This window comes from Xyrauchen texanus, chromosome 40, assembly GCF_025860055.1.
Source record: "Xyrauchen texanus isolate HMW12.3.18 chromosome 40, RBS_HiC_50CHRs, whole genome shotgun sequence".
In the NCBI taxonomy this organism is placed as follows: Eukaryota; Metazoa; Chordata; class Actinopteri; order Cypriniformes; family Catostomidae; genus Xyrauchen; species Xyrauchen texanus.
Genome location: NC_068315.1, coordinates 15792304 through 15813675, shown reverse-complemented (window position 1 = coordinate 15813675; position 21372 = coordinate 15792304). Strand labels below are relative to the sequence as shown.

Below are 21372 nucleotides of genomic sequence, written 5' to 3'. Positions count from 1 at the left end.
ATGTACAACGATACAACTATATCAAATCACATAATTAATAGTGTCTGGACTGAGGTAAAGGCCAAGTGCAGCAGAGAGCAAAAGTTATTGTAGAGATTCCAGGGTGATAAAGAGAGGTTCATTCTGAGTTCAATCTGTATAGCAATAGTATGAGAACCACATTCTGTGCTGACAGTAATACAAAGAAACTTCTGGATGACTAATAACCTTTTAGGGCCATCATTAAATAAGTTTTTCTTATAACTGTATTATAATTGACCATCCCTTCAACTAAACTATAAGGAAAAAAAGGGCAGCCATTGCAAAACATTTAACTATAAAAAATTAAAAAAATTCCACTCTTCATAATGACTCTTCAGTGCTAAACTCAACTGATGAGTTAGCATTTTAATTTAGATCCAATTGAACCTGTCATTTCATCATAAAAAAAACAAACTAATCAAAACCACCTTGTGGTGTACAGTGTGCTTAAAGGTATGTTCCAGGTTAAATACAACTCTGTTAACTCAAAGATTCTTTTGATTCTTCCATCATATATACAGAGATCAACCACAACTTTAAAACAACCTTCCTAATATTGTATAGGTCCCCCTCGTACCACCAAAATAGCACCAACCCGAATCTCAGAATAACATTCTGAAATTATATTATTCTCACCGCAATTGTACAGAGTGGTTATCTGATTTACAAATGAGTTTGTCAGTTCTAACCAGTCTGGCCATTCTCTGTTGATCTTTCTCATCAACAACGCATTTCCATTCACAGAACTGCCGCTCACTGGATGTTTTTTGCAGTTTAATCATCCTAGGCCATACAGCAAACTGCATATATATCAAGTTCTTCAAACTTGAAGAAATTGCTAAATAAATTACTACTTTATGGTACAATGTAATATTCGATGTAATAATGATAATAATAATATAATCAATAACAATAAGTGAATAATAATTATATTATATTCAATCAATATCTTACAAATTATTATTCTGATGCTCTGTTGTGCAGCACTTTAATTGAACCTCCAATGTTTTGTAGGGCTGCAACTAACGATTAGTTTGATAATCAACTAATCTAACGATTATTATAACGATTATTCGACTATTCTGCGATTATTGCAACAATAACAGACTATTCAGCTTGTGCCTGATTTAAAAGGTTATTAAACCTGCTTACTAACAATAGAGGACAAAAAAAATCATCTTTTAAAATGATCTCTAAATGACATCAAATGATTTAAAAGGAAAAGAAAACTTATTTTATTAAGTTTAATTCAGTAATAAATCACAGCAAAAAAATACATATTGTAATCAAGTTTGTCTTGTTTTTCCACATATTCTCTAAAAGCAAGTCTAAATATCTTACATGTTGCTTCTCAGGTAAATGTATCTTGTTTTAAGTAGGCTGTTTTTAGATATTTTAAAATATTTAAATATTACAATCAACGTTGTATTTAACATGCAAAAATAAAATAAATAAATAAAAGGATTATATAGGACACTCTCCTCCTCATCCTCTCCTTACTATACGGAGCACTCCAACTATCGGTTTCTGATTTAAACAATTAGAGCATATTAGACGATCTTGATGGTTGCTAGCAAGCAATAGGGCTTTGACTTTTGCCCAAAAATCATATTCTAAGTTTGTTTGTTTTTTAATATTAATATTCGAAATATTCAAATATTTATTAATAATATTTTGACCATTTAATGCCTTCAGTAAAACCTATTTTGGTATCAAATTTAAGTTGTATATGTTCTGTCCACCAGAGGGCAGTGTATCACTCAATGTCAATAGGCAATGATGTTTTCACAAGAAAAAACAAACTGTCACGATTGTTTTTATTTTATTTTTTATTATAATTTATCATCAGACCCTGGAATCACAAACAGTATGCACAGCAATATGTGAGCATAACAGATTGTTTCGTTTACATGTTCTATCAGCCAGCCATTACTGACACATTGTTTAGCGATCTGACAGCAATTACCAATAGAACAAGGCACTTTGAGATGTAAATCGAACACTCGGGATGCATTCTCCTCCCCAATCTCGATCAATCATGTAGATTAGAACACTTCGAGATGCAGCGCTATCCCCAACAATCAAACATTTAGCCTAGGCTAAATTAGAACTCGCCATTATGGGCTTTCTGGCTGGCCGTGGGAGAAACAAAAAAACAATCCGTGGCAACGGTTTTGCTATCCGTCCGCCCGTATATAAACTGTACTCATGAATTCTCAAACTGTTCCCTCGGTTTAACAAATCGTGCCCACAGAATCTAAACCGTACTCACGAGTTTCTAATCCGCGCTCTCAGATTTGGAAACCGTGCCTTCAGTTTTTGCAATCTGTATCCACAAATTCAAATCTGTCGCTCTATTTTGACGGGCATATGGGAGGCCTCGTGAAGGAGATAGCATGGAGTCGATTCTGACCTGCCTCGCCCCCGATCCCGACTCCTCTTCCAGCTTCCCGGGATGTAGTGTTAACAGGTGGGCTCTCATATTGCTGGTCGTTGCGTGGTAGGTTAGTTTGGTCCGTGATGTTTCCCTTTTTTTGGAACCCAAAGTAGCACCACACGTTGCTTTTTAGATTTTCAGGAGTGTATATTTCGAACTCCTCAGGCGTGTTTGTAGGCGCTGGCGCTGCCATTGTTTTTGTTTACAGAATAGGCGCGCTTAGTAACCATGACGCTAACGTCACCTATGACGACGCTATGCTAACGGCCCAGATGACCAATAATAGCCTTGTTAATGAACTTGCGATTCACAACTTCACCAGGCGTGAAAAAGCCTCGGAATTTTAATTGAAAACAACGTTTCAAGCAAACCCATTTACAAAAATAAATAAATGCACATAACATATTCGAATATTAAAGGCTGCCTATTATTCGTTCGAATATCTTTTTTTATATATATATATTCGAATTATATTCGAATAATGAAGTTCGGAGTCAAAGCCCTAGCAAGCAACATCTGTTATTCTAGTCCCCTTTTCTTCTGTTGACTAGATGGAACAGGACTGTCTGTGAACGACTCCTGGCACCAGATCACAAAACACTTGCCCGTTAAATACTATGCTATTCTCTGCTCAGCTAGGGTTTCTGCTACCAGGAACGCTAACAAGTCTTGCCCATAGCTTCTGCTTCCTGGTAGTGTGGGCTCAACCCCCTCTGTACCCCCAGATCTCACCCTCCATCACTTGATACTGCAGCCATATTTTACACCAGACATCTCTTGCACCCAAGTGCCAGTGGAGGAAGCTGTCCAGAGCACACTCCAGTCTGTTTCATTCTCATCCAGGACACACACACACACACACACACACACTCACAAATCGACACAGCCACTAATCTAAAATTCAGTTTCACTTCAAAGACATAAAAAGTACATAAATTCCAAAATTTAGTCCCCCTTGTGTTGTTCCAAACCAGTCTGACTTTCCATCCTCAGTGGAACACAAGAGGTGGTATAGGGCAGTACATTAGTTTAAGATCTGGTGGTGCAATGAGGCTGTCATTCTGTATTCCATCTCCTTTTGTGTTCCACAGAATAAAAGTCTTTGGAACAACATGAGAATATTGTGGCAAAAATTTTCATTTTGGGTGAAATATCCCTTTAAATGCCTCGATCTCCACTAGGTCCGAGTTGTTGAAAAAAATCTGTGCACCACATGAGACTGAAATAGAGTCCCTATCACTATCATGCGCCTTTAGTAAATGTGCCAACCAGATGTTTACATGTTATAATTAGGGCTGACAATCGAATAAAATTTTATTTCATGGTGTAAAATTAATTTCATGGTGTCCCGATTAATTAATCGCGATTAATCACATAAACAAATATTTGTTGAGAAAGCCCCTCATATAAAAATAACTCAATATATAATGATTATACATATATCAAAATATAATTATACATGGTTATCTTTAAATATCACTGATATATACATGTATAAAATATTCAGATAATTAAAATGCATTACATTCCTGTAGCAGAAGAGTTAATCATTGATAAGACAATACAAAAAGCAGCTTCAGAATACAATGTATAGTTTACTACCATATTATTGATCATAAGTCAATCATTGGCATACAGTTCACAGCAAACCATTTCACAAGTGAATTTGTCAATCAGTTCGAGATTTATTATGAGGGCTTGTTTAAGAGACCAGTCAATTTACACCTGCGTCAGACATGCTTGTGTAGCGTCTCCGGTGCGGTGCGTCATAAACATAAAATGTTTAGGTCACGGTGTTAAGTTAAATAAAATTATAGTTTAATACTCAATCTTTAAACACATCTTGAGATCCCTTAGATCGCATTTGCGCTCCTTCGAGTGTTTTGAATGCAAGAACGTAACGCATGTTTGTGTTGTTCTGCCTACTGAAGTGTTTTCTTCACTGTATAAACTGTGCGTTGCTCATACAGCTGAAATTTCACTTACTGCCCTCTGGAGTAAACAGGTGGTACTACAAGCTTGCATTTCTCAGGAATCTTCCTTATTATGGTCCGTGGGCATGCAATAAATTGCGTTAATTTTTTTAACGCGTTATTTTTTGTAAAATTAAATCGCACTGAATTAACATGTTAAATCGACAGCCCTAGTTATAAAACATGGTGTGTAATTATATATATATATATATATATATATATATATCATCACCACCCTATGCCCTTCTCTAACAATATCAGAAACAGCATTAAATACACAACATTAACAGTAACATTTGAGTAAATACACCAAGTGGTAGAGTCCTATTGACAGCTAATAACATCCATTCTCAAGATGGTAGACAGACAAGACAGGGTGGGTTGAACTTCCTTGCACAATATTTAAGAGAAACAGAAACACTGCACTGGTGTGTTACACTAACTTGAAGTGGCACCTCGGTCAAACTCGTCGCATGTCCTTTTTCCTGCTACGAACAAATCAAGCTAAAGCTATAATTAATATAAGTGACCACAAAATTAGGATTTACGATATTGTATCATGAAGAAATTGTACATTTCTGTTTTAATATTAAACTAAAGAGCATTATGAAATAGAACCTTTATAAGGAATTGTTCACCCAAATGATCATTCTCTTATTAACATTCACACACACACTTGTCATCTCAAACTGGTACGACTTTCGTCCGTGGAACACAAAGATATTTTAACGGAGTAGTGTTGTCACGGTACCAAAATAGCAGATGTCAGTGCAAGTGAAATTTCACAGTTCTCGATACAAATTTCGGTACCACAGCCTAAATATGCTAATGACAATGTGCAATTGAACACACCGGTTTAGCCTATTTAAAAAGTTACTTTTCATGTAAATAATAAATGAAAAGAAATCCATGTTTCCTTCAAGTGTTTCTCAATCAAGGATGCATTGCTTTTTAAGAGCACCCTACTGAAATCCGTTTTATTCTTTACCAAATCATATTTTCCTTTTTATTATTATTTGCCAGAACTCAAGGTTTTAGTTTAATTTAATCATCAAAATGGTGTCTAAACAATTTGTTCTTAAAACCTTTAACAAGAGAAAAAAAACTTTTCAATATGTCATTTAATGTTTTTTCCCAAAACTTTATTCAACAACAGTCTTGCTTGTGTATATATTGCTTAATTATTATTACTACAGTGAATATTAAATTGTATTATATATATTTCTGGTCACAATTTCTTCAATTTCAGGGCTCTAGCTTCCATTTTGAAACATGCTTTTATTATGACGTGTATTTTTTGCCTGAAATTTCACTTTCCGGATAAACAGTTTGAGACAAGTTTCAAAGTTTTTAAGTCTCTTTACACTGGCCTTCGAGTCTGACAAATGAAATATAGTACACAGTTTTGGAGTGTTAGATTACTGGTGTTTGTGTATGTGGTGATTTTTAAATGTTATTACTGTGAAGCACTTTTGTCAACTCTGTTGTTTCAAATGCTATATAAATAAAGCTGAAATTAAAATCACAAATACTGTGATTTAATTATATAAATATATAGTATACATGTGCTGCATGGTTCATAGTAGCCAAGTGCTCTGCTTTGTCATCTGATACAACATGTCGTGAATGATCCTCAATATGTAAGAGCAGTCGGAACTTTACATTCATTCAATGTATGCATCTCTTCCACACGAAGATTGCAGCTATTAGCGGTTTAATAAATCACACTAGAACATGTCATGATTTTAATTTGATTGTCAATTTCAGTGTAAAAGTAGTAACAGAACATGCACTCAAATGTAACATTTTAAAGCAGTCGTGTGTCAGTCATACAGCGTGCTGGTTTCGGATTGAGTCGATGCTCGGTACCGGTACTGCACAAACACAGGCGTCATTACATATTTTTTATTTTAGTATTGACTTGGTACCGAAGTAAAGGACTTTTGACAACACTATAAATGGAGACATCATGTCTGTTTTTCCATACAATGCATGTGAATGGTGACCTAATTTTCAAGCTCCAAAAAGGACATACAGGCATTCAGAAGGTAATCCATACGACTCCAGTAAAAAAATGAGTTATATTTTTATCTGTTATCACCTAAAACTGATAGGATTCTTAAGTAATCATATCAGTTTTAGGTGATAACAGATACAAATATAACACATTTTTTTACTATACATCTTGACATTGCAGTGATTTCAATCTTGATTACACTTTCTAGTGCTTGACGCATGCACACAGCACTAGATTGCTTTAGGAAGTGTAATTGAGCTTGAAAGAGAAAAAAGGAGTTTGCTAAATTTTGATGATCTCTCACATCAAATCGACACTTCAGAAGATATGGATTAAACCACTTGAGTCTTATGGACTTAGCTTCATGCTACCTGTATGTGCTTTTTGGAGCTTGAAAATTTGGTCACCATATACTTGTATTGTGTGGACAAACAGACATCATATCTCCAATAATATTTCAACAGCCAACTTATTTTCAGAATGAATATTGTCCTAAAGTACATATATAACCTGTAAAGCAGAAATAGAAAAGGCATCCCAGGCATCCTTCTTATGCTCTAAAACCAAACTTTGGGGAAAAAGCCCTGCGAATACCAGACAATACTCTAAAGATGCGGTATTGATGAGGTTTTATGGGCCTACTGTGGCTATAACAATGTATACATATATCATGCAACAATGGCCCACAACTGCATTTTTGGGACATATGGAGAAACTGTGTGTAATGTTACCCACTAGATAACATTTGGATCAATGCACATTTTTATGCTCATTTGAAGCATAAAATGAGCTTCGAACATACAGATGACATGCATGAACCTACAGGATGACATAGATGACATGCATGAACATACAGGATGACAAAGCACTGTGTTTGCATGCATTACCTATTATGTTGCATTGGTGTTCAATTTATGATATAAAATTAATCTTGCATTAATAGAGTACATGTAGAACACATGTCCAAAAATTTGCATGACCACCAAAACATCTGCCTCTTTTTTCAAATGCAAAGGAGAATTTTAAAGTATCAAAATTAACTGAATTCAAGCAAGAGATTTCATGAGCGGTCTTTGAGTGTCAAGATTGTCATGGGCATACAGCTAACAAATATGTGCCAGCTGCAACAACCCCTTTAAGATAACAAAACCCTTAGTGATAATAATAATACATTTTTTTAATTTCATATTATTAATTGCAATAACCAAATGCTTTAATAACCTTAGGGGTTTGTTGCAACTGGAACTGCATCTCAGATAAACCACACACACCTCACTTATACTTGCAATGATATCAAAATTAGGGCTTTGAAGGTAATTAGAGGCCATGATATGTTTACTGACATGCATAAAACTTTGGTTATGTATTTATCTGTACACCTTTATGATCATTAGTATGCAGCGATTCAGTTGTTGCCACACTTTTACCTTCTGTAAATTACTACTGTATTGCATTAATTATATGTGGATCAAGAATCAAAGTCTGAACAACTCACTTTACGTGCTTAGTATATGTCAATGCATTTCTACTGGCTGCTACAGTTGAACCGGCTCAGGGCATTTAGAAAAGAGGGCCGACTGACAGTAAAACTACTTAAAAGACATCGAAACATGCGTGATAACATGACATGATCGATGCGCATACACAACACAGGGAGAGATACACTCACCGATCCTTCTGTCGTACTCTTTTAGTGTTTTTTCGGATGTCTTCTTTTGTTAGCGAAAAAACTGTGATCAAAAATAGTCGGGTACATTTTCCCGAGGCTCGAGACAGCGGCGGATAAAACACATGGACGGGAGACGATTGATCTCATATCTCTGCGAACATCGAGAACCAAATTGCACGTCGATGAAAACGTAGACGTTTTACATTTTGTATATACAAGGCCTAAGGTCCTTTCATCCCGTTGGCATTTTCGTTCCCTGCCGGCCGATATAATCGCCAAGTGCAGCAGAGAAGAAATCAGGAGCGGTGGTGGCAAAGCTGCTCTTGACTGACATCAAGAGACTCCAATTGCACGGAACTCTGCGTTCCGGCGGATACGGATGGGAAAGGCCTTTTTTTAATGCTTTTATTTTGAATCTTTTTTATTTATTTATTTTTTATTGCAGAATTTACAAACAAACATCGCAACATATAATCCAAAACTTCAGTATAAGGATATATAGAAAACACTCGAAGGAAACAGCTCTTAATAACATGAATAAAAATAAATAAATAAATAAATAAATAAATAAATAAATAAAAATAAATAAATAACCCAGTGATAAGGCTTGTCGTACCAGGGGAGACTTCAGTCTAAGTTCAGTTATTTTCTATAGTCGGGAAGTGTTTTTGGATGTCGTACAATTTTTGTTCTTTTGGACCTTTTAGAATTTTTTGAGATTTCAAATACAGTTCTACAGTTCTATAGTTCTACACTTGTGTATAAAAAATTTAGCTAGGCACAGATTTGTATTAGACTACAACATTGCTTTGCAATATCGAGTTTTTTTTTTCTTTTCTTTTCTTTTTTTTTTTTTTTTTTTGCTGTATCCAATTATGTATGTCACGCCAAAATATATGTACCAGGTTGCATGAGAAAAAAAAACACGGTCCGTAGTTTCAACATAATTTTCACAAAATGTGCGCGCATTTTCATCAATACAAGTCTTAAGGCCATTGCACACTGAGTCCGAAATTCGTATCCGAAATTTTCGCACGTTAAAAAAAAAAATCGACCTCACGTTATTTCAATCACGCTTGCACACTGCCTCCGAAACTTTCGTCCGTAATAAAAAAATTCGGATCGGGTTCGATTTTCTGCGTTTTTCGCATCCACAGCCAGCATTTTGAGAGGTTTTTTGACAAATCGGAGCCACCGTACAAGTGACCGGCAAAATCCAGAATGGCGTCTGACAAGTTGATACACTTCGTGAATGAGTCCCCAGTGCTCAGATACCTGAAATTATACATATATTATTATAGAGCACAACTTAATGTTGTTTCAATAATGTGTGTGTGTGTGTGTGTGTGTGTGTGTGTGGGGTGGGGGGAGAACAGCTCGTTCCGCACATCATTGCACATGCGCAGTCCTTTCAGTTTCGGTGTTCAACTCGATCAAGTGTATGTTCTCTCGATCGGAATAGAAAAGGAATAAACCTCCCCTTTCAATCAGATCGAAATTTCGGATCGATTTAGGTGTGATTGAGCAGCCAATTCGATTACTATTGTATTATTAGGGTACAAAATATAACCTGTATACAGCTGTTCTGTCTGCCCAGCGCTTCCGCCGGCTGTGTGTGTGTGTGTGTGTGTGTGTGTGTGTGTGTGATAGCTACCTTAGACATACTGCCAGTCTCTGTTCAGGATCGATTGGCTCACGGAAATTTGTAGTCTTCTTTTTAATGTGTGGCTCCAGTATCGCTAGCAAAGCATCAAACTTTTCCACAGACATTCTGAGGTAAATTTTGAATCGCTCGGGATAATTTAACAACTCCTTGATAAGGAGCTGAAACTCTCCTTCCTCTCGGCGCAATCTCAGGATTGGATGGACCCAATATTTCCTCTTTCTTTTTCTCTTTTTAAGAAGAGAGAGGGCAACAAAATCATCCTCACTGCTTGACGAATCCATTTTGTAATTTTTGCGTTTTTTTCCGCAAAGGTTTAATAAATACGCATCGGACTCAGTGTGCAAGGTTTCTGTGCGTGACGAATTTTTAGGCTGATGAACACGAAAAAACGCATACGAAAATTTCGGACTCAGTGTGCAATGGCCTTAAGTGTTAGGTTTATGAACTAGTTTTGGCCACTAGAGGCCCTCATTGCATTTTATTTCAGTTTCCCGCCTTTGTATCACCTCATTTTTTGTGAGTGTATTTAAGTTGCTCTGTTTCTCTTTTCTTTGCTCAGTGTTTCTCTTTTCTTTGCTCTGTGTTTGTTATGCTGAGACCAACACCTATAGGCTTCTGATGTTTTGAGGTCACTCTGTTACCCTTGGAGGTTTCTAAACTTTGTTTAGATTTTTTGCATAACCTTTGGAACATTTGTGATCTTTATATTTTTTCCCCCATTGACATTTTGGGACATTTTTGGAGTTTTTAGTTTGGATTAACTTTTTGTATTTTTTGTGGAATTACCTTCTGGTCTAATTAAAAGACATTGAGTGTATTCCCTGACTGAGCTCATTTCTACAACTGGGTCCACATTCCCCATTTTCCCCGAGCTCTGTTCCCTTGACCTTGCGTCACCCACAAGAGTCAGACACTAAGTAATTCTTTAGGGGGTAAATGTTGTTCATAACTTTGAAGTGTGTTTTTCATTTTGGGGGTTATAGGAAGTGTTAAACACATTGATCTTAGTTTAGCTATTGAATTTATGTCATTTATGCAGGATGCCAGTTTTGTTGGGCTTTTCGGGGTAAAGGTTTTCAGTGAAACAACTGATAAAAAGTTAAATAATAATTTTATTAGAAGTTGTTTCACTGAAAACCTTTACCCCGAAAAGCCCAACAAAACTGGCATCCTGCATAAATGACATAAATTCAATAGCTAAACTAAGATCAATTGAATTGATAGTGGAGCCAGTCATGGCTGTATCATTTGGTATGTTAATATATTTCTTGTTAGAAAAACAAATTCTTGGGGAAGTACTTAATGTAATTTAGTGAAGTCTGATTGTGAGGGTTTGAAATTATGTTTAGTGCAAAATTGTTCATAGTTTAAAAGATTGCCACTGGCATCTTAAGTCAGTTATGGACCATATATTCCTCCCAAACAATCTTCAAAAAACAAGGATCTGTTGCGGTGTAATGCATATCTATTATTCCAGAGTACAGATTTGTGTGGTGAAAAGTTATGTACATATAACATTTTCCAATATAACAGTATTTGTTTGTGGAACTGTGATGGTGATATAGGTAATTTGTCAATATTAAAGTCTGTCCTGAGAAGAAAATCCATGCCTCCAACTTTTTTGAATAAATGCTCTGGGATACAAAACCAAAATGTGCCGCTGTGTTTGATCCAGGACTTCAACCAATTTAATTTTAAGGTTCCATTAAGGCAATCAAAGTCAATAACCCTAAGTCCTCCATCCTTTATATCTTTAACCATACTACTTTTTTTTCAGATAATGAGGTCTGTTTCTCCAAAGGAAGTTCGAATTGATTTGGTTAATGGATTTGATCAATTTGTGTGGGATGGCATTGGAGTAGGCTGAGAAAATGCATCTCGACAAACATAAATTCGACCAAATTGATAGTCTCTTTGAAGTCATACATTTAGGGTTGTCTTACATTCTTTAATTTTATTTTCCACATTTAGAGATTGGCTTTGTTTTTGGTTCTTTGAAAGGTAAATTCCCAAGTATTTGATTTCTGACTTAGGCTAATAGGGATATTACAAACTTCTGTCAATGTGTCATGTACAGCTAACAGTTCACATTTCTTTCAATGTAATATTAACCCTGAAGCTTTTGAGAATTTTTCAATGTTTGCTATAGTTATTGGAATTTGATATCTGTCTTTTAAAAATAACGTATTGTCATCTGCTAGTTGGCTGATGATGTCTGTGCCAAGTACATTACATTTTTTTAATATCATTACAGTCTTTTAGGTAGATTTGCTAGCATTTCGGAAGCTAAAATGAATCGATATGGTGAAAAAGATGCAGCCTAATGCAACATAAAATAAGCAAGAGAATACATGAGTAAAATAAACCACATAAATAAAGTTACAAATATAAAAGTTCAGAGGAAACTTCCCAAGGAAACGTAATTTCAAAACATTTATAAAATATCTGTCCAATAGCATTCAGTAAGAACTCTAGACAAAGTGAGTTGTGGAAAATCAGATGTGATCTTGGAGCTTTTAACAGCAAATACCGTTCGTACCATTGAAGACACTTAAGTCTATCCCTCACAGCCATCAATGTAGCCCTCATTAAAAAAACAAAGATGGCGCTAGCGTGAATAATGTCGTGAATATGGTGGAGGATCGCCTCAGGAGGCAGCTGGCTGTTCAGAGTGGGAAGATAATGTTGTCCCCCAAAACACTAATTAACACTTGTGCTGACAGCATCAAAGCAAATGTGCTCGAATGGATTATAACTTACAAAAAGTTTATTGAAACTTTAAAAAAAGTGTTAGGTCTATGTAGGATGATGTAATAGATGCAAGCAGCCACAGTGCTGCTGCATTGGGATGGTCTGCTGATTTAAAGAAAAAATAACTTGAACACTACTTTAAAATGTTTGTATCCCAAGGATTCAAAAACCTTTTCAGATTAAGTTTAGAGGCTTGGGGGGGAAGAGCAATGTGTGAGTCTGTCGATTAAAAAAAAAACACTAATTAAAAGGGGGTCCCTTCAAATACTGAGGACATGACATGCGACTTTGTATATAAAGTCTGTCATCAATTCACAATCTTTATCTCATATTATAAAGGCGGAATATAGACAAGGCCGCCTGGTCTTTCAGAAGGCCGGAGCTCATCTCGCAAATAGCGTATCAGAAAACATGCGCTTTGTAGAGACTGAGGATCTCGCGAGCCGTATGCCGCCACGTGAACCACTCCAAAGTCATCCTGCTCGACCTTGCGGCCATGCTGTGCCTCCTCGTGTGAATCCTTGGGTATCACAGAAGAGATGGGTGGGAGGGCGCTTGTATTGTAAGGATACACAAACCCTGCCGAAGTGCTGAAAATTCGGCCTGCTATCTCGTGTATATCGATGGTGAAGTTAGAAGGCTTCTAGACAAGAGATGATCTTGAAGGAGGAAATTCTGAGGAAATGGTGTTTGTGCACCTGCTTTTATAGCAGACAGCTTTCGGCCAAAACGGAAGGAGCTCAAACACCATAGCCAATATTAGAATATTGCCATCGTTGTAGAGAGGCTTCAACTAGGTTGTGCGGAAAGCAGATATGCGTTAATAAACGCAATGTCAAGTGTACTCATTCGTAAGGGAACTACACAATCTTGGGGTGACTATCATGTGAGCTAGTCTCCAATTGTCCCACGTCCCTTCTATGCAACCTACAGTAGTCACGTGACATGAGTCGTTGTGCACGTTAGCGTCAACTGCTGGTACTTACAAATACAGTAAGGTTTATATGTGAACAGACACTAAAGGTGTGTGGTATTATTGTCCTATCTCCTTATGTGATGCTCCTGTTCTACCCGCTCCATACGGGACTCGAACCAACGTCTCCGGCGTGGGAGGCGGGTGCTCTAACAAGGAGGTTAAAGGCTACAACCTCTAGCGTCAGTCAGGTTTACACACTGCACAGCTATCTACCAGATGGCTCCCGTTACACTCAACCCCATAAACCTCACTCCCATCTGGGTCACGGCACCATTGTGACACTCCTGTTCTACCCGCTCCGTACAGGACTTGAACCAACGTCTCCGGTGTGGGAGGCGGGTGCTCTAACAAGGAGGCTAAAGGCTACAACCTCTAGCGTCAGTCAGGTTTACACACTGCACAGCTATCTACCAGCTGGCTCCCGTTACACTTACAGTTACACTTACAGTACTGAATAAAGACACTTAGCATTCTCCATGGCTCTCAGTGGATTAGAGAAGCATACAGCTTAAGAAAGTCCAGATTAGCAATATTCATTTCAGTAAGATCTGTCAAAGAACAGCTGCCCACCTTATAAATTGTAGCAATAATACTGCTTATTTTTGTGGCAAGTTGTTAAACATATTCTGAGGGAACTGACAAAACTTGTTAGTGATTCATGTAAGGTTGACACTTTAGTAACCCAGCCTAATGATTAGAGGTAAATAGGTAGAGACTTGCAAAGATAGCATGTGTGCATCTCATGCAGTAGTTTTCATGCATTTAGTAAGTGCATCTACTGTTACACCTCTGCCATTTTTTTAATTAGATAATTTAGTGATGTGCTGCCCTCTAGTGATTTAATTTGCTTAAACATTAAAGGTTCAAGATGTGTTCAAGAGGTTCAAGATGTGTACTGACTATCTTTCTTCTGATACTAGATACTAGAATGGTATTAAAGTAGTAAAATACTGTGTCAACACTGAATTAATTTTGCAGTTGAAATGTTTTAAAATTTTAATTAACTTTATAATTACTTTTTCAAACTATAAAACAAACAAACATCTGTATTTTAAAAATATGTGTTCAAACATAATGTTCCTGCTGATGAACTCCTCTAGATCTGCTTAATGCCACAGTCTAGTGAAATGTTTACATTCTAGTTAGCAGTAATTAGTGTTTGGCGTAATCTGATCACAACATAATTAGCAACTGTAATCTAATTACTCTTTTAGAACATAGTGTAACATTTTCAATTTTTAAATAAAATAATCTTTTAAATATGTCACCCACACCAGGTGCGTCCATTGATGTGACACAATGGCTTGAGGCTGTCTACACTGCACGTGTCGACATAGATATTTTAAACCATTTACCACCCCAGCCTTACATTTATGAAAAATACCCTTGTCCTGAGACAAGGGACAGTGTTCAACCTGTCACTTAAAATTACTTAAAATCTGCCATCTTAAAATAGAGGACCCTTGCCCTAATGTGTGTCAGAGTAGTTTCATTTGTTCATTTGTACACCCAAGGATACAATTCACAAAAGTTATTATGATTAAACTGTTTTGAATAGATGTCTGAATATAGAACATACAAAACCACTGCTAGTGAAAACATTGCTTTGGTGCCATTGGACTTTTGACTCAAAACCTTTGACACATTTACTGAGATAACTGTGATAACTTACCCTGATTTCCCCTATATTTGTTTTTCAAAATCTCACAATATGGAAAGAAGCAACATTTCCATGTACCATGTATCAATTTATATTGTATATATCCTTTATATGGTATATTCTGCAGTTCACACAGAATGGGATAAAATATTTTACATAAAACAGGCAAGCATGGAGTCACTCGAGACCTACGCAGAGCATTTAAAGGTAACATATAAAGAACATTCAGGCTCAGAAAACGGAAAGCGAGCTCATGATGTTCTTATCTGGGAACCAAAACCTAACTGTCCCAACACTTTCTTGGACCCATAATTTGTTAGTCACTCCTCACAAATGTATATCTTCAGTCACTAGTATAGGGTAGACTTAGTACAGTTGTAACACATTCACATTAGGATCCTCCCTCTCTGAGTGGGAAATTTTCAAATTCTGCCTAAGAAACATGGTTGCCAATGCTCCTTCGAGAGTTTTGTTAGTAGGAAAGACAAATAAATGAATGAATGAATGAATTGGTAGAAAGCCAGCCAGACAGATATACTATATTATACATAAGTATTCATTTTAATCGATCAAGGAGATCTTTTAATTTCAGGGCCAAGGTTTCCATAAACTCCTCATCTACACTGTCATTGTAATGCACTTGGAAAGCCATGTTTCCTTTTTAATTCTTAAGCCCAACCAGATTTCTACAGTCTCCAGTCTCTTGGCATTCTGACATGTTCTACAAAATGTGTCAATATAGGATGTGTAAAACTTTCTCTCACACTTTCTAAAAGGCAAATAAGAATGGACTTACCACAGGAGCTGTAGACAGAAAGAAGTACAAATCTCATGTCCCATGCACAAACCAAATGTAATGCTGAAAAGACATCTCTCGCCAACCTAATAAACAACTGAAACATATCACTGACCATTAAGAAACAAAAGGAAAAGTTTTTCTTGTACAAAGACATCAACATTAAGGAAAACACAAGGTATACAATCTTAGATCATAAGAAAGAGCCAAAAGCCATTGCGTGGGATGAAATCTATTTTATAGGATATTACTCTATTCTTCATATAATATTCTTAGTTGTGTGCTATATATTATTTTCTGAATTTTTATTCATTCTGATTTCTATCATTTGTCACGTGCTGAATGTAGTTAGCACCGTACAAAACACTTTCTTGTAAAGTGTGGCTTCTCTTTCAGAACACATGTTCTCTCATATACCCTGTATCTCAAGTGTGATCGAAACAGCTTTCGTCCTCCTGTCATCTGCTCAGGAATAAGTTGTGTGCAGAAAAAAGTTCTCCACACTGATTTGCACAGATATCTTTCCCCACTCTAACAAGTCTTTCAGTGCTTTGTACATGTGGCTAAATTTACATTTACTTATTTCCTGTTGATAGTCACGAAGTTGATCTTTATAGACATTTATTGATCAGTTCAAATAGAAAACATAGAGGGGACCAGGTGAATATTTCTCAGGGTATATCTTCATTTCTGAAAGTCAAATTCTGTATAGTCGCATATACCTTAATGTCTTGGCCACAAAACAAATAAGCCATTGAACATTTCCATCATTATCACCCAGAAGATAAAATTCACTGAACACACGTTGACCTTTTGTGACAACACACCCTAATAGCTGGCCATAAATTACTAAAATGTTTCAAACTACCAAATTTAAAACACACTTGCCATGATAAAAATTTGACAACCTGCCCCAACCTTACATTTATGAAAAATAGAAAACAGCTCAACCTATCGTTTAAAATCTACCGTTTTAAAATGTAACTGTTTTGAACTAGGTGTTTGAAAATAAAAAATACAAAACCAATGCTAGAGAAAACATTTCATTGGTGCATTAGACTTTTGACTCAAAACCTTATAGTTTCTGAGATATAGACAACTTACCCTCGTGTTTTATTTTTAATAAATTTGCAAAGATTTCAAACAAACTTCATTCACGTTGTCATTATTATTGTTTTTTTGAGGAAAATAATGAATTTAATCCATTTTAGAATAAGGCTGTAACATAACAAAATGTGGAAAAAGTGAAGCGCTGTGAATAATTTCCTGATGCACTGTATATATATATTTTTCAAAATCTCACAATATGGAAAAAACATCCTTTCCATATACCATGTATCAATCCAAATAAAACCTGCTTTCCCACCAGGAACATATATACAGTATACTATATATATATATATATATATATATATATATATATATATATATATATATATATATATACAGTGCTGTGAAAATGTATTTGCCCCATTTTTTCTTCCATTTTGTATATATATCTCAGTCTACATTTTTTCAGAAATTAAAACAAAATCTAACATAAAACAAAGGCAATCTGATTAAACACAAAATATATATATTTTTAATGATAATGTTATTTATTGAATCAAAAAGGTTATCCAATACCAACTTGGACTGTGTGAAAAATTATTTGCCCCCTTAGTAAATCCCCAAATCTATGAAACTGCATTCATAATGGGGTTCAGCTGGACTAGACACAGCCATACCTGATTACTGCCAGCCCTGTTAAATCAAATCAACACCTAAATAGGACTTTTTCAGCAGAAGTTGGCTAAAAGGTCTCACCCAGTAGCACACTATGCCAAGGTCAAAAGAAATTCCAGAAATTATGAGGAAAAAGGTGATTGAAATACATCAGTCTGGGAAGGGTTACAAAGCTATTTCAAAGGTTCTGGGACTATCAAAGAACCACTGTGAGAGCCATTATCTCCAAATGGAGAAAACTTGGCACAGTAGTGAACCTTCCCAGTAGTGGCTGACTTTCCAAAAAGACCGCAGTGATGACTCATCCAGGAAGTCACAAAAAAGCCAAGGGCAATATCCAAGGAAATGCAGGCCTCTCTCGCATCAGTAAAGGTCACTGTTCATGATCAAAAATGGCATCCATGGAAGAGTGGTGAAGCGAAAAACACTGCTAACCCAGAAGAACATTATGGCTCATCTGAATTTAGCCAAAACACACCTTGATGATCCTCAAAGCTTTTGGGAGTATATTCTGTGGACTGATGAGTCGAAATTGGAACTGTTTGATCCTGTTACATCTAGTGTAAATAAAACACAGAATTCCACAAAAAGAACATCAAACCTACGGTCAAGCATGGTGGTGGTAGTATGATGTGTCGGGATGCTTTGCTGCTTCAGGACCAGGGCAACTTACAATAATTGAGGGAAACCATAAATCGTTAACTACCATAAAATCCTAAAGGAGAACGTCCGGTCATCATTCCATGAGTTGAAGCTCAAGCGCAACTGGATTATGCAGCAAGTCAATGATCCAAAACATAGGAGCAAGTCCACCTCTGAATGCCTCAAAGAAGCTAAATGAAAGATTTGGCGTGGCCTAGTCAAAGTCCAGACATGAACCCGATTGAGATGCTGTGGCAGGACATGAAACTGGCAGTTTATGCTTGGAAACCCTCCAGTGTGGCTGAACTAAAGCAGTTCTGCAAAGAAGAGTGGGACTAAGTTCCACCACAGCGTTGTGAAAGACTGATCTCCAGTTATCGGAAGCGTTTGATTGCAATTGTTGCTGCTAAATGTGGCACAACCAGCTATTAAGTATAATTTATTTGGTTAGTTTTTCACATAGGTGATATAGGTGTTGGATAACTTTTTTGCTTCAATAAAAATATATATATATATTTGAAAACTGTATTTTGGGTTTACGCAGGTTGCCTTTATGTTATGTTATATCTCGTATGATGATCTAAAACAATTTAGTATGAAAAATACACAAAAATAGAAGAAATCAGTAAAAGGCAAATACTTTTTCACAGCAGAGTACATACATATATACAGTATAATATATATATATGTATATATATACACTGACAGCCAAAAGTTTGGAATAATGTAGATTTTCCTCTTATGGAAGTTTGTCCAGATACTCCGGTGACATTTCACCCCACACTTCCTGTAGCACTTCTCATGCACCTTACAGTCTAGCTGATCCCACAAAAGCTCAGTGGGGTTAACATCCATAACACTCTTTTCCAATGATCTGTTGTCCAATGTCTGTGTTTTATATCTGTGCCTTCCACATCTCTTTCTGTCCTTGTTAGAGCCAGTTGTCCTTTGTCTTTGACGACTGCAGTGTACCCCGTTGTATGAAATCTTCAGTTTTTTGGCAATTACAAGCATTGTATATCCTTCATTTCTCAAAACAATATTTGCTGATGTTTATTTTTTCTATTTTTGATCTAATATTGACCTTAAAACATGTCAGCATACTGTGGCAACTCAAAAACAAACACAAAGACAATGTTAAGCTTCATTTAATTAACCAAATAGCTTTCAGCAGTGTTTGATATAATGGCAAATGACTTTCTTGTACAAAATTGGCAATTTATCATGATTACTCAAGGATAAAGTGTTGAGGTGATGGCTGCTGGAAAAAGGGCCTGTCTAGAATTCATAAAAAAATGTATTTTTTCAAACAGTGATGGGGTTGTTTTTTACATCAGTAATGTCCTGACTATACTTTGTGATCAGTTGAATGCCATTTTGGTGAATAAAATTACCAATTTCCTTCTGAAACAGCAAAACCTGTACATTATTCCAAACTTTTGGCCACCTGTGTATGTGCATATATACACATGCACACACACACACACACACACACACATATATATATATATATATATATATATATATATATATATATATATATATATATATATATATAAACTTCCTCTGTTCATGCACATGGGTCATACTTCAGTGCCCGAGGGGCAAGCATTTGTTCGCCTGGTCTCCAAGGTGATGGCTTATTTAATCTGCTTACATGGATCCTGTGATTCATTTCATGGTTTTGGCATCCACTGATGACGTAAGGCCTGTTAAAAACAGAGCGCCATAACCCTCCTACAATGTCAGAGCAGGTCTACAATAAACCGGAAGACCAGTACGCCTTGCCACAGTCACACCTGTCAAGATCACACGTCACACGCTTTATGCATGTCACACTGCAGCTCCCACCAATGACTGTGTATCTATTGAATATTCCATTGTAATATTAGAAGTTGTGCATTTTAGTATTACAAGGAAAAAATAAGTATTTGTGTCAGTCACCCCTCCATTTCACCTTTCAAAGACCAGCATTACCAGAACCCTTGGAACATCATCACAAAAGGGTCAAATGATGCAATATATTGATGCAGTGGAGCTGGTGTGGGTTATTTTTGTACAATGCTTAAAGGAGTAATCCCCTTTTGGTTACGATCTTGGATCCTGTAGCCTTTTGTACTTTTTGAGCAGAGGCATTTAAGTAAACAAATGTACTGGAACACTGTATAAAGTAATTTATGCATACATATATTCATCCATATCAGGAATTAATTGGTCAAACTAATAATATAATACACATGAAATATTTGTATGCAATTATTATTATTTAAAATATGTATATTATATACTACATTTAATTAATATTATTATTACTATATTATACAAATAATTTATAATTCATCCATTGTTCATCCATTCATTATGCATTAAATAAATGTTATGTCAATGCCATCTGATCAATTCTACAGCATGTTAAGCCCATTAGAAACTTTCCCAAGATTCAAATATAGCAACTTATCAACACGCCTGATGTTCACATGATTGCATTTATAGCAAAATTCTCAGCCAGAGAATACAATTGACCTTTTTGGGGAAGAAAGAGCTGTCACACAGATCAGTCTTGGATATGCTGTGGGGAATGAACCGATTTTTAATGTATTTTTTTCAGTCATATGATTTCCACAAGAAAAAACAATCACCTTTAAAACTCATCTAGTACATGAAAGATCTGAGTGAAATATGTACCTTGTATATAATAATAATAATAATAATAATAATAATACATATCTAAAATCTTTATAGGATTAGACATTTCTAATGCAGTTTATGGGGGTCTAGCTTATGTATGAGCACGTGAGGTCATATGCTCAGAAGTTTGACACACACCGCTGTGTATTTACATTCAGACTAGCAAATCACTAATTGGTTACCGCCGTTTGCATGACAGTAACGGATTATTCGATTATCGCATAAAAATGGGTGTGACATTTGTGCAAGCTAGCAGAGCGCGTGGTCAGAAATATTTCGACGTGCTCAACTGGACACGGTGATAGTGAGGAGCTGATATAAATGCCACGCTGAGCGCGTGAGACAGTTGAG

The 21372-nt window shown here is 36.1% G+C and overlaps 1 protein-coding gene across 1 annotated transcript in view; it reads right to left on the bottom strand.

Annotated features, from left to right (window-relative positions):
* Positions 1-8439, bottom strand: part of LOC127633579 (suppressor of cytokine signaling 5-like) — a 29188-nt gene extending 20749 nt beyond the window's left edge. The window contains exon 1 of the mRNA XM_052112789.1: positions 8118-8439. The gene's annotated coding sequence lies outside the window, so the exon portion shown is untranslated. The remainder of the gene's footprint in view (positions 1-8117) is intronic.
* Between the last annotated feature and the right edge of the window lie 12933 nt (positions 8440-21372).